Source organism: Olea europaea, unplaced genomic scaffold, assembly GCF_002742605.1.
Source record: "Olea europaea var. sylvestris unplaced genomic scaffold, O_europaea_v1 scaffold894, whole genome shotgun sequence".
In the NCBI taxonomy this organism is placed as follows: domain Eukaryota; kingdom Viridiplantae; phylum Streptophyta; class Magnoliopsida; order Lamiales; family Oleaceae; genus Olea; species Olea europaea.
The window spans coordinates 107,910-122,412 of record NW_019267410.1 but is presented as its reverse complement, the minus strand read 5'-3'; positions in this window follow the sequence as shown (position 1 = coordinate 122,412).

The following is a 14,503-nucleotide window of genomic DNA, read 5'->3' as shown; positions in this document are numbered from 1 at the left end:
CACTCAGCTATCTCATCCTTAGTCCACAGTGATATATCAGTAAGGTTAACAGTTCCTGATACGATAGTGGAGGAAGGTTTCCAGCCATTTTGCACACTCAACCAAACATGCTCATCTAAGGACTTAAGAAACGCAGGCATTCTAACCTTCCAGTAAGCATAATTACTTTCGTCAAAGTACGGAGGTACAGAAAGTGATTGACTCATCTAGACAACTATGGGTCAGGACTCGAGATTTGGCTCTGATACCATTTGAAAAGGCTATAGTTCGACCCAACCAACACCTAGAGGGGAGTGAATAGGTGTCTATGCGGAATTTAACAATTTAATTAAGTTATGCAACAAGTCACATAAATTAAACGTTGTCCAGATTCATTCACATGATTTAACTACCTATGTTGAATTGCCGGTTGAATTGAAATTGACAGAAAGCAATAAATAACACAAAAATTGTTGACAGAGAAACCCCAACTGGGTAAAACTCCGGGCACAAGCCAGTAGGGATTCACTATAGAAGACTCCAACTTACAGTACGCCAGACATGACTGTATCTAACAACACTCTAACCTCCTTACTGTATCAACCAAAGCTCTCCTGGATTCTGCAGATCTGCGCCAAAATCCCAGCCTTGTATTTCTTCTATTTTCCGTGAATCAACAAGAACTCCAGTTCTTCAATCAACCTCCTTGTCGGATCTTCAATTAACTGATCTTCTGGAAGTAGTGAGGATTTTTGATAGGTGTTTTGTTTGAAAAGGTGTTTGATGTTTTTTTTCTTCAATGAATCATATGGTGAAAAGTTTTGCAATTGATCCTTTGATAGAGAGGAAAATATTGTGTTATGTGTTTTGCCAAAGGTTGTTAATGAAAAGCGGAATTTTTGTTTATATAGTAGGTCGTTTTTTGTAGTATGGAGCGTTTAAAATTCGCGAGGAAGGAAAATTACCAAACGCCGGATGACACTGTCGCTCGAGCGAAGTGCCGGCGAAACTCTAGTGACGCACTTTCGCTCGAGTGAAGTGGTGGCGAAACTCCAGCGACGCATGTTCTGTTATTTAGGCCCGAGCGAGGTCAGGGCGAAACTCTAGCACCAATCTTGCGCCGTTTTCATCTTCAAAGCATCCAACTTTACCCTAGACCTATACGTTAATTATTGCAAAATTGCAACACAAGTCCCTGAACTTTTAGACATTGACAAATTGGTCCTTGACTTTACAAACTCGACAAATTAGTCCTTTTGGTCACAGATTGCCAATGATAACATTTTCCTAACACCTTTAAATCAAGTTATATTTTTCTCTATCCTATTTTCAACAATACAATCTTTTATCAAATAACATTACACGTAAATCGAATTTTTTTTTCAACCACACATTCTCAAATCAAGACTCTTTTGTTCCCTATCCTTTCAAAGAACTAATTTAGATGAACATTGCTAGATGACATTGTATGAGTTGTTAAAATCCATGCCATTGATTGTTTAACGTGTTGCAAAATCAATGTATAAAAAATTGTCAATACACAAGAATGTCATTCATGATGTCAAAGTTAATATACATGTAGCAAGATTGTCTTTCAAAATCATTTTTTCTATATATACATTTTCAATCATACATTTATACAAAAAAATATTTGATATGAAAATTTAAAATATTTTTCTATTTTTTAATTACACATTTCCCAAGAATTCACTATTCAAAACGATCTTTTTTCCCCCCAAAAAAAATGCCAGTCAAACAGAGGCCAAATTTCATAAATTCAAACTTTAGTGTAGTGGCAGGTAGGAGACTACTCTAATCATTGGCCAAGCAGAACAAAATCATTTAGCATCTTTATTGGGGATTTAAGCCTCTAACCAAAGGAAAATAAAGAAGAAAAAATTTATTTATTTAGATGGCTCTCCATTTATTATTTTTTCCTAGAGCACTTTGCATATGCACTGCAAGTATTTATAAATCGACAAAAAATATTAAATTAATTTTTATTTACACATATTTTAGATATATAAGTACTACCCACTTATCAATCATTGATTTTATTTATTTAAAAATAAAATCGTTTATAATCACTTTTCAAACAAGCTCAAAATCTTTAATATATTATAATTTCTTTACAACGAGAATCATTTTAAGAACGATTTTATACGTGCAATATATGAATTATTCCAATAACATGCTTATTAGTTTGAATTTAATAAGATATATTTATATATCTTATTGAACAGGTACGGGGCACTTAAATTACATATATTAATGCAAGAATAATGCTATTTTGTCATAATAGGTGTTGATGAGATGTGATTAGATAAAAAGGCTAATTGTATTTTAAACAGTTCAATGATATGTTGTCATGTGACTTTATGTCAAGAGTTATTCAATCATTATGCCCACGTAGCATGAGGCCATCTCAAATAGGTGCCCTATTGCACAAAATTTTATCAAAACTTGGTGCAAATCTCCCTCCAACATTTGCACCATTTTGATACAAAAAATGGTGCGATGAATAGTGTTGGACTAAACTGCAACCTTTGCACCATTTTAGTGCAAAATAGTGCAATTGCACTATTTTTTCCATCAAATGGACTGCACTATTTTTTCCATCAAATGGTGCAATGTCCGTTTTGTCTTTCTTTTTAATTTTTCAAAGATAATGGTTAAGGGTGTCATTTTTGTTATATAATAATAATAATAATAATAATAATAATAATAATAATAATAATAATTACATGATTAATTATATTATTAAATTTTATTATTTTTAATAATATAATTAATAATAATTAAGATTTTTTAATTTAGTAATTATTTTTGTAAATTTAACGTAATTGTTTATAATAAATTAATAATATAATCAATTATTTTCTTCAATTTAACATAATATATAAAACACGTGAATGATTTAGTAATCAATAATAATTCAATATATCTATTAATTTAATGAAGTTATGATTTAGTAATTTATATAGTTATAAAATAAATAAATAATTTTTTAAAATAAATACATTGTCAAAAATCGAAAGAATGAATAAAACAATAAAACACTGTTAATTTAGTGTAAGTTTTGGTGTAATGGTTGGAAATGAATTTTGATTTTGTATAAAATTTGATACAAATATGGTGCAAATTTTGATACAGCACTGGAGATGGTCTGAGTGTGAATACAATGCACTAAGCGTTTGATATATATAATTAGTGTACACAATGCATTAAGCTTTGTCATCCATTATTTGGGAAATTAAAGAGTTTTGAATGGTATTTTTTTGAGAATGTGTAGTTAGAATTAAATAAAACTTTTATTGATTTATGTGTAGAATATTTGATTGTGTGAATGTGCAGTGAATAATGATATTATAGCAAACAATTTAAAATTTTAAAGAGGGCCAAATAGACATTAAGTCTTTGTGGTATATAATGTACGAAATATTTCTTTAATGTTGGAGGACTGTACAAGCTTATTTATAAGGGTAAGAAACCCTGTACATACAAATGAAATAAAATGAAAACCTTCTATATTTTTCGGTGTATTCATTAGATTGTTGTAATGCCTTATGTAATTTCTTTTATTTTCTCTTAATTTATATTTTATAGGAAATTTTATGCATTTTTAGTCGAAAAAGCCAAAAAAAAATAAAGGTGAAGTATTTTATGTTTTATAGGACAATTTTTGAGTTTTTAGTCGAAAAAGCGAAAAAAGTAGTGAAGAATGCTTTGCAGATTTAAAAGACAAAAGACATTAAGTTATCAAGTGCTAAAGAATTGGTGAAGATCTATAAACACAAAAAAGATTGTCACAACGTCGTTTAATAGAGAATTAAGTACTATCAATCATCATCATTGATTCATTGATGATCACGATTCACCAAATGCATTGGACAACGAATTAAGGAATCTCTACCACATGAATAACATTACAGTAGACTATTGGACTAAAACATAAAAAGACTAACCATGACAAAGGCATGTTAGAATCATATGATCAGGGATGAACACGATTCGACTTGAATGATTTTTGAGTTATCTTCAAGCCATACCATTTAAAGCAATTAGAAATTCATTTTATTAGTTGTATATCGACATAACTGTCGAACACCACACACCATTTTTATATTTAATTTAAGTGGCAAAAAAAAAAAACTAAAAATAGTTATGATGAAATTTGAAGAAACTTTTTGGATTTTGAGGAAGATTGTATTATGAGTAAAGAAATATTGTTTGTTAAAAAAAAAAGTATGTGTGAGTGTTAGAATCATATGATCAGGGATGAACACGATTCGACTTGAACGATTTTTGAGTTATCTTCAAGCCATACCATTTAAAGCAATTAGAAAAATTTCAAACTAAACTAAACTATTATATTTTTCAAATCCAAACTATTTTTTAAGTTTGATTTGATTTCAAATTATGGTTTTAACGATGTAAAATAACATATTTGAAATAAGTGAAAAAATAAATGCATATGTCTAAAATTCCACTATAACACTTGAATCGAAAACCGTTCAAGTATGAATTGATGTACATGATTATTTACATAATTTTTATGGATTGATGGTGTGTCAAAAAGAAAGAGGTAAGTTTATTATTATTACTATTATTATTTTTAGTTTGGTTGATGAGATTTGAGAACTGCTATATGTATAGAAAATTGTTACAAACGCTGAGCTGTCCTCATATTCATCTGTGGTCATTTGCATATTTGCTATCTCAATAATGATAAAATGAGGATAGCTCAACATTTGTAAATATTTCTTTTATACTTTTTTGTACAAGTAACTTCACATATGAGATTTTGATCTAATCAAATCTCGCATACATTATTTATTAATAAAGGGCCGTGCTCTTGTGTTCTAGCTTCTCACATGGGCCTCCATGATCAGCGTGAGGCCTTTCATGTGAGGGGACTGTAAATTTAAGGCTTAACCCATTGATAAATGAAAAAATCCTTTGAGCAGGGGGGCTGTATAATCTTTGAGCCTGTAGCTTGGCTCAAAGGCAAGGTTGTTGATAAATAAAAATGTAAATTGTTATGTAGGCAGAAGTAAAAATAATATCCAAATTTAAAAAATGGTGAATAAATTAACCCGTGTGTCTTATCGTTGGGGGTACTTTTTAAAATAATCAAGTCAAAGCACCAATTTTCCACATTGACCAACTTTTTTTTGTCATTCATCAAAATGGTCTTTTGAAGGGTAAATGTCAATTTTGTTCTTGTTATGTATTGTAATTACAAAAACATATCATTTGTCCAAAAGACAATAATATCCTCTTTAAAAAAGTAATAAATCCAAATAATCCCACTTAAATCTAAAAACGAAATCACTCTTCTTATCAGATTTTCAACACAGTTAAAAAGAAATTTCCTCTTCCATCTGCTTGAACATTGAAATCTCAAAAAATTATCAAAGCCTCAACAAAAAAATATTACTCACAATTGGCACTTGAATTTGGTAAGTATAATACATATGTTTAATTTTATTTTAGTTAAATTAGTACATTGTTTGAATATTTAAATTTTATTTCAACATAGAATTTTAGAAAAATGAAAGATTACAGTCTTGAATGGATGTAAAAAAATTTTTTTTAGCAAAAACGAAGAAAAAATTCATCTGTGCAGATGCAAATAGCCGGATTTTTATGTCCGGGCTGGATGTTTAACAGCCGGCCCCCATTCTGCAAATAGCCGGATTTTTATGTCCGGGCTGGATGTTTAACAGCCGGCCCAGAATGGGGGCCGGCTGTTAACAGCCACAGCCTGCTCGAACTGTCCGGGCCGGCTGTTACACGTAATTCTTTTTCTCCTTTTATTCTCATAATTACAATTTTTTTTATTAAATGATGTTTCGTAATGCAAATATGGGATCAGCTGTTGTCCCGATTTATTACTTTGGAAAATTTGAAAATAATGACAATGATCAATGGGTGTGGAAATGGACGAGTGAAAAACATGGTTGTACTGCAATTGTAATAACATCCAGTACATCATATGCAGAAATGTACAATGAGATACAGAACTTGTTGAAAGTCGATCCATCTGAGTACGCTATGGAATTGGGATTTCTAATGGGCAAGAATACATCCATTTCAATTCCACCTATAACGATTACTTTTAAAGTTGAAATGAAGGTTTTAATTGAAATGAATCAGAAACGTGCGATTCCTCTTTGCGTAACTTTGATGAAAAAGAATGTCCCCAAGAGTGAACAGGTAGATTTCGATGGAGGGGATCGTAATGTGAATGAATTTTGGGACACAGTGGAAATAGTGCGTGATGATATTGTAGCTATTCCAGAGACAGTTGCTCCTTACCATGATGTCACTGTTACACACAAAATTTGCTCGGTAGTTCAAGACAATGAAAGATAAAATGACTTTACAAATGAAAATTTGATTGCTTTATCCCGTTTGAGACATGCGTCGAGTGGGAGCTCACAGGCTAGATCGAGTGCACGGTCCTCTAATTGTTCGCGTATAGTCCCCGATGATGAAGATTTGTATGTCGAGCAATTGTTTGACATGAAGAAAGATTTGCAGGAAGCTGTTCACCGGATTGTTTTGAAACACAATTTTGAATTTAAAGTGAGAAATCAAACAAGTCGACTTACACAATGGTCTGCGTTGACAACAGTTGCCTTTGGCGTTTGGGAGCAACGAAAATGGACACGAATGAGTTCTTTGTGGTTTGTAAGCATGCACGGGAACATGCTTGTAAAGTGGGTATTTGTCGAAATGATCACAGGCAAGCCCGATTATGGTTCATTGGTCGAGAAGTAATGCACAAATTTCAGGACCCACAAACAATCTACAGACTTTCGGACATTATTAATGACGTTCGTCGAGAGTACGGGGTGATCATGAGCTATCAGAAGGCTTGGAAGGCCAAAGAATGCACGTTGGAGGACTTGATGGGTTCGACCAAGGGGAGTTATGCTAAATTGGCCAGATATTAATTTCAATTATTTATTTAATTATTTATCGAATTTTTATCTAATGTGTGATTAATTATTTAATTCAATTGTTAATTTTTCATTTTCTTAATATTGTTTATTTAATTATTTATATTATAATTATTGTTTATTTAATTGGTCAGGTTTTGTTATAATAACATGGGAAGAATTAATACTGAATCGGCATTTTTTATTGAGAAGGATGACGAGAATCGTTTCAAGTATTTCTTTATGGCCCTTGGACAATGCGTTCGAGGATTTCGAAACGCAATGCGACCCTTAATTCTAGTGGACGGTACAACCCTTAAGGCGAGATACGGGGGCAAGTTGATTATTGCAACGTGTCAAGATACTAACATCCAAATTTACCCTCTTGCATTCGACATAGTTGACGGAGAAAATGATTTGGTAATGCGTTGGTTTTTCTTGAAGTTGAGGGAAGTACTTGGGGATGTTGAAAACCTTGCATTCGTATCCGACCGAGGGCAGTCAATAATTAACAGTATTGCCGAAATCTTCCCCGAGGCACATCATGGTTATTGTATGTACCATATACAAAGAAATCTCAAGACCAAGTATCGAGGAAAAGGCATCGTTACATTGTTTAGGAGAGCTGCAGAGGCTTACAGTTTTCTAGAGTTTGGAAAGTTTATGGTTGAAATCGAAAGTTGATCATATGATGCATGGGAGTATCTGACGGAGATGGGGATCGAACATTGGGCACGATCACATTTTCCAGGACGTCGATACAACATGATGACGTCGAACAATGCGAAGTCGCTCAATGCCTTATTTAAGAAGGATCAAGAGTTATCAATTCTCGCAATGCTTGAGAACATTCGTGACAAGTTGTAACAGTGGTTTCATGATTGTCATGAAGAATCACAGAGTTGCACAAGTGTGCTAACCCCGACTCAGGAAGATAAACTCTTCAAAACTTTAGAGGTGGCAAGGAAGGTATATGTAGAACCACTAGATCAGTTTCGCTTCTCCACGAGATGTGCACGTAATTTCGGATACATCGTCGACTTGAATGATAACACGTGCACGTGTAGACAGTTTTAGTTGGAGAGTTTTCCGTGTACACATGCAGTGACGGTGGCTATGTATAGAGGAATTCCACCACACACCTTATGCAGTGCTTATTACACGATTGGTTCTTGGAGAACAGCATATGCCGAAACCATATTTCCTGTACCGAATGAAGTCGAGTGGAAGTTCCTGATCACATTCTCTCATTGAATAACTTGTTGCCACCAGCAGTCAGCCCACGTACTCCTGGACGTACACGTACGTCTAGAATATCATCGACCGGGGAATTTTTTCGGCCTCGTAAGTGCGGCAGGTGTGGTGCAACAGGACATACTAGAAAATTTTGTACAAATCAGATCCCTCTGCATGACAACGTAACAAATGTATAATTGAAATTTATGTAACATTATTTATAACATTGATATTAATTATTCACGCATATTCTTAATGTTAATTATTTATGTTAATTGTTAGATTTAGTTTTTTTATTTTAATATTTCATTAATTAATTGCGTAATATTTGAAGTTAATCTTTTTTAAAACTCAGTGCATTCTCCACAATATACCCAAACATTATAAATACGTCATGAAACATTTAAATAAACACATAAACTAAAAAAAAAATTAAATATTAAAAAAATAATATATGTTTTACAATTATTTCGTAATTACAAATGAATTAATGAAATATACAATATTTAAACGTTACAATATGTACAATTATTTTAAAAAAACATGACTCAATATCTACGAATCATCATTAAATTCAAATAAATCACAAGCTAATTTATTTCTTCAATTTTGTATCCATGCCTAGTTGATTGCGTCAACCTTTTGTGTTACACTAAAAAATTAATGTACTTGATAGCGAATATGCCGCAATTACCCCTACAATTATAAAATATCGTATTAGCACTTACAAAATATTCTAACTAGAACGTAAGTTGTAAATTACAAAAATAAAATAATAAACACTTACGATATTTGCTGTCTTGCCATCGTCGTGTCCCGTACAGTGACTAGTCTGTCCTGCACAGTAATGTTCGCTCGTCTAGCTAGCATGGGGACGATCACAGACACCGACTCCAGATTTTGCTTGAGCTGACCTTGTGTCAGGCATGAATGATCGGGGTTATACACATACATAGTCGAGTCGGCAAATACAATCTCCACTACAATGTAGTGATGATTGACACACACCAGAATGTACAGATGCGTACAACCCTCCCATGGCTTTCTCCCGACACTCAGCCACATCCCTACGACCCACTCCATAATGTATGTAGGCACCGTGTACTCGCTACCCATAGCTTGCAACGTCTGGTACTCAATAGCAACGGTACGTATGAACTCAGTTCTGCACAGTAATGTTCGCTCGTCTAGCTAGCATGGGGACGATCACAGACACCGACTCCAGATTTTGCTTGAGCTGACCTTGTGTTAGGCATGAATGATCGGGGTTATACACATACATAGTCGAGTCGGCAAATACAATCTCCACTACAATGTAGTGATGATTGACACACACCAGAATGTACAGATGCGTACAACCCTCCCATGGCTTTCTCCCGACACTCGGCCACATCCCTACGACCCACTCCATAATGTATGTAGGCACCGTGTACTCGCTACCCATAGCTTGCAACGTCTGGTACTCAATAGCAACGGTACGTATGAACTCAGTATTCAATATGAGTCGGTTAGGAATGTTGAACGATCTTGGATGTCGTTCAACTCGATCTCGTAGCAAATCCATAGAGAAGTTAATGTGCTGCACAAATTAAAAAAGGAGTTATTTAATTTCATAAATGCAAAACGCAAAAATATGTATACGTAATAAATAAAACTATTACTACTTTACTTACCTCATCGGCGAGCCAAGCCCCCGAAGTTGTGATGTCGTGAAACCACTTGTAAGCATTCGAGATCGTCTTATGAGCAATCCTGCGACTGACTCTGAAAAATAATTAAAAAAGGAGTTATTTAATTTCATAAATGCAAAACGCAAAAATATGTATACGTAATAAATAAAACTATTACTACTTCACTTACCTCATCGGCGAGCCAAGCCCCCGAAGTTGTGATGTCGTGAAACCACTTGTAAGCATTCGAGATCGTCTTATGAGCAATCCTGCGACTGACTCTGAAAAATAAGAAAAAAATTGTTAAGTAAAAATATAGATGTGTCAGCATCTGCGTAATGTACTAATCCTTAACGAATAATACAATACTTACCCGGGCATAAGTGCTTTCCACTCCACCTCGAACGCTTTCCACTTGGCGTGGTCCACCTCCCTGAATAAATTCGGGTGCGTGCTGTCTACGAACCTCCTCCTTTTCGCCTCCGCGGTAAACGGAGACACGACGTACTGTGATGGTGCCCTCGGCCTCTTGCTGACCACCAGCTCCGGCACATCAACAGTACGCGAAACCCTCCCAATATCCGACACTCCCTCACCTACCATCGGGACCACCTCTTTCGACCCCTCCGACACAGAAACTACTTTCGGCGAGTGTGGCGTCTGATATGGTACCCTCTCTACCTCGGATACCCCCTCCTCCTCCTCCGACACCCTCACGACCTCCGCCTCGGGTAACCCCTCCTCCTCCGGCACCCTCTCCTCCTCTAATACCCTCACGACCTCCTCCGACGACACCCTGACAACCTCCACCTCCAGCACTCTCTTGATCGCTGCCTCGGGTACCCCCTCCTCCTCCGGCACCCTCTCCTCCTCCGATACCCTCACGACCTCCTCCTCCAATACCCTCTCGACCCCCTCCTCCAGCACCCTCTCGACCCCCTCCTCCTCCGACACCCTGACGACCTCCACCTCCGGCACCCTCCCGACCGCCACCTCGAGTACCCCCTCCTCCCTCTCCATCGGGGCCTGATCCTCCATATCTATCGGGCCATCGAGATATGAAACTAATGCATCATCCCATGCCCACAACGAGTCAACATACCCCTTTTGACCTCCTCGACCCCTCCGTCCCGATAGCCGCCTGCCCTTCCGTCATCCCCTCCACCTGTCCCTCCGTCACCCCCTCCGTCCTGATAGCCGCCTGTCCCTCCACCACCCCCTGCATCCCGATACTCGCCAGTCCCATGCAGGCCTACTATGTCGCCCCATATCGCTACGACCTCAGCATAAAGGTCAGCTAAACCGACCTGTACCATCCTGACATCACGTCGTAAGTCAGCTACTTCGCCTCGTAAGCCAACTACGTCGCCTCTGATCTCCATCATAAGTTGGAACATATCATTGATAGAAGCACCCTGACTACGTGCAGCTGATCCATGTGGGAGGTGTCCAGACGCAGGAGACGGTGATTTCATGCAGGGAGGTGACACTCTCGACGGAGGTGATCGCATGTAGGGAGGGGACACCCTCGACGGAGGCGACATCCTCGGAGAATGTGACACCCTCGGCAGAGGCAACATCCTCGGGGAATGTGTCACCCTCGGTAGAGGTGATAGTCGACGGCGCTCCTGAAAAAAGAAACATTACAAATCAATAACTTCATTAAAAAATTATAATGATAATCAAGATATTATATTCAATTAACATACCATGTCCCGATCGACGATGAACACAGCCCTCTCTTGAGCAGCACGATCTATCAACAACTCACGGATATAAGTCTAATCCTCCTCCTCGATCGATGGTATCAGCTCGGTGAGGACTTCAACCTAACATATTGACATTTCAATGAATTACTGACCACGTATCCAGCTTCGAAATGACATACAACAGAAAGCGCAAATATATAATACGTACCTCAAGATCGTCTAGGATAACTTATAGCCGTTTTGCAAGGAGTTTGTCTTGTGTTCGCCAGCGGTGCATCCGAGGGATGCATGTATCCCCTATCCTCGCATACCGACCGACCAGAATGGGAACAGTCTCGTAGACCCATATCTACAACAATTACGATTATTATATGTACAATTTAATAAAAAAATGGATAACGCATTATGTTAAACATTTACCTGCAAAGCTAACGGCAGGTCATATACATCGTACTTACGTTCCGACCTATCTCCCTTAGGCATCGAATGCCCCCTCCTGAAAACGTGTAACGTATCTGAAAAGCATCTCTCCCCTCACGAATAGTTGTTGAACGTATCGATGTCATCAACAACTTGCAAATGAAAAACGTCAATCGACGTCTTCCCGTGATGACACTTCAGTACGATCTCTAGTATAAATACCATATCCAACTTCAACTTGTCGGACATCTGGTCGCATCCCCTGAATGCATCTCCTAACTGCGCCAGTGTCACTGTCGTGTGCCCATTAAAGTAATCATTCGGCAAGCTCTTGTCTGTCGAAATATTGGCCCTCGCTGCCTCTTCGCCCGTACATCTCAATCCAGTGATGAGGGCAAACTCGAATATAGAAAATGTAGCAACTTTGCCTCCAAGATCAAAATGGAGGGCATCTCCGTCAACTGGCTTAAGCATCCGACACAGTAATGAATCGATCAACTATCCAGAGAATTGTACAGATCATAGTGAATACAGGGGCCATATGCAGGATCGATGTAATATCTTTACGTGCTCCTCGTCCAGTGAATCTAACACTGCTGTGAAGCTGGCAAAGTTACGTTCGACGTAACTGTTGTGAAGCTGGCAAAGTTACAGTTCGACGTAACTTTGCTAGGAAGTTGTCTCAAGGCGGCGTCCAAATGGTAATCTATCTTACAAAATTTCAAATATTAGAACATTTAAAACATAATATCACAAAATTCAACTAACCGAACTGTAAGTAATATACGCACGAAATAACAGATAGTAAAAAAAATGAATTAAAAATTACACAACAACTTATAAAAAAGGGAAAAGTCATTTTTATAAAATTATTTATTTCATAATTTATTTTAACCCATTTTAGAAATTAATTTCAATTCTTTATTTAATTAAATTTGATTATTTATATTTAATTACATATTTAAATAAATTATTTTGAAAATTTATATTTCTTACTTATTTAATTTGTTTATTTTATTTAAATGTTCATTATTTATTTCAATTGTTTATCAAAATTATTTATTTCGATTGTTTATTTGTTTATTTCACATTTATTTTAATGATTTATTGAATGCTTAATTTTAATTATCTATTATAATTGTATATTTAATTATTTTCTTTAAATTATTTATTGAACATTGAAGCGTAAATGTGTAATTATTTGTTATATTTTTCCTTAGTTGTTTATTCAATATTTATTTTAATTATTAAGCGAATATTTAATTATTTATTTTAAATGTTAGATATTTATTTCAATTGTTTATCTACATTTTAATTACTTACTTTGATTATTTTTATCAAATTATTTTTCATCTAATTGTTTCAATTGTTTATTTAATTTATTTGATTTAATTACTTATACCGATCGATTATTTACATTATTTATTGAACAAGAGCAAACACATTTCAATTAAACTTTAATTAATATTTTCAATATTAACATTTATTCATTTATCATTTAAATAATCATGTAATTATTATTTAAATGTTCATTATTTATTTTTGTGCATTTCAATTAATTATTTATTCCAATTGTTTTTCATTATTTGTTTCAATTGTTCATTTAAATTATTTGATTTAATTATTTATATGGAAAAATTATTTAAATTATTTATTGAACAAGCAAACGTAATTATTTAATTCAAATGTTAGAAATTTGTATCAATTAAATTTTAATTGGTATTTTGATTAATAACATTTATTTATTTATTTATCATTTAAATAATCATTTAATTATTATTTACATGTCCATTATTTATTTTTGTGAGAAATTAATTATTTATTCCAATGATTTTTCATTTCAATTGTTCATTTAGATTATTTAATTTAATTATTTAAATTATTTATTGAACAAGTAAACGTAAATATTTAATTATTTATTTAAAATGTTAAATTTCTTTCAATTAATCTGTAATTAAATTTTACTTGCGTATTTTGATTATTCACATTTATTCATTATTTATATTTTTCTTTTATCATTTAAATAATAATTAAATAATTATTTATCATTTAAATAATAATTAAATAATAATTTAAAGATATTAAAAAAAAGTTAAAACAGACGGGTCGTCTGTCACGCCATCTGTTAATAGGCGGCGTCTGTGTCGTCTGTTAACAGACGGCACCGTCTTTCCCATTTGGGGGCCGTCCGAAGATCGCCATTTTCGGCGATCTCCGGTACCTAAACCTTAAAAAATGTTAGTTTTTACTATTTTTACATATTCTACAATAATTTCTACCACTATTTCCAACAAAATAAACCTTTAACATAGATTAATGGGGGAAATTATGCAAACTTACTTTCTTCGCTTCTAATGGTGGCCAGTCGGTCTCCTCCCAAGAAAAACTCGTCGGTTTCCTTCTTTTCCTTCCATTCTTTCTCTCCTATCGTCGGTTTCAGATTTTCTTATCAGGGGCAGTTTTGGGTTTTCACTGTTTTTAAAGTTTTTACAAATTTTTTATTATTATTATTTTTTTAAACAGTGGTCAACGGCCATTTGGA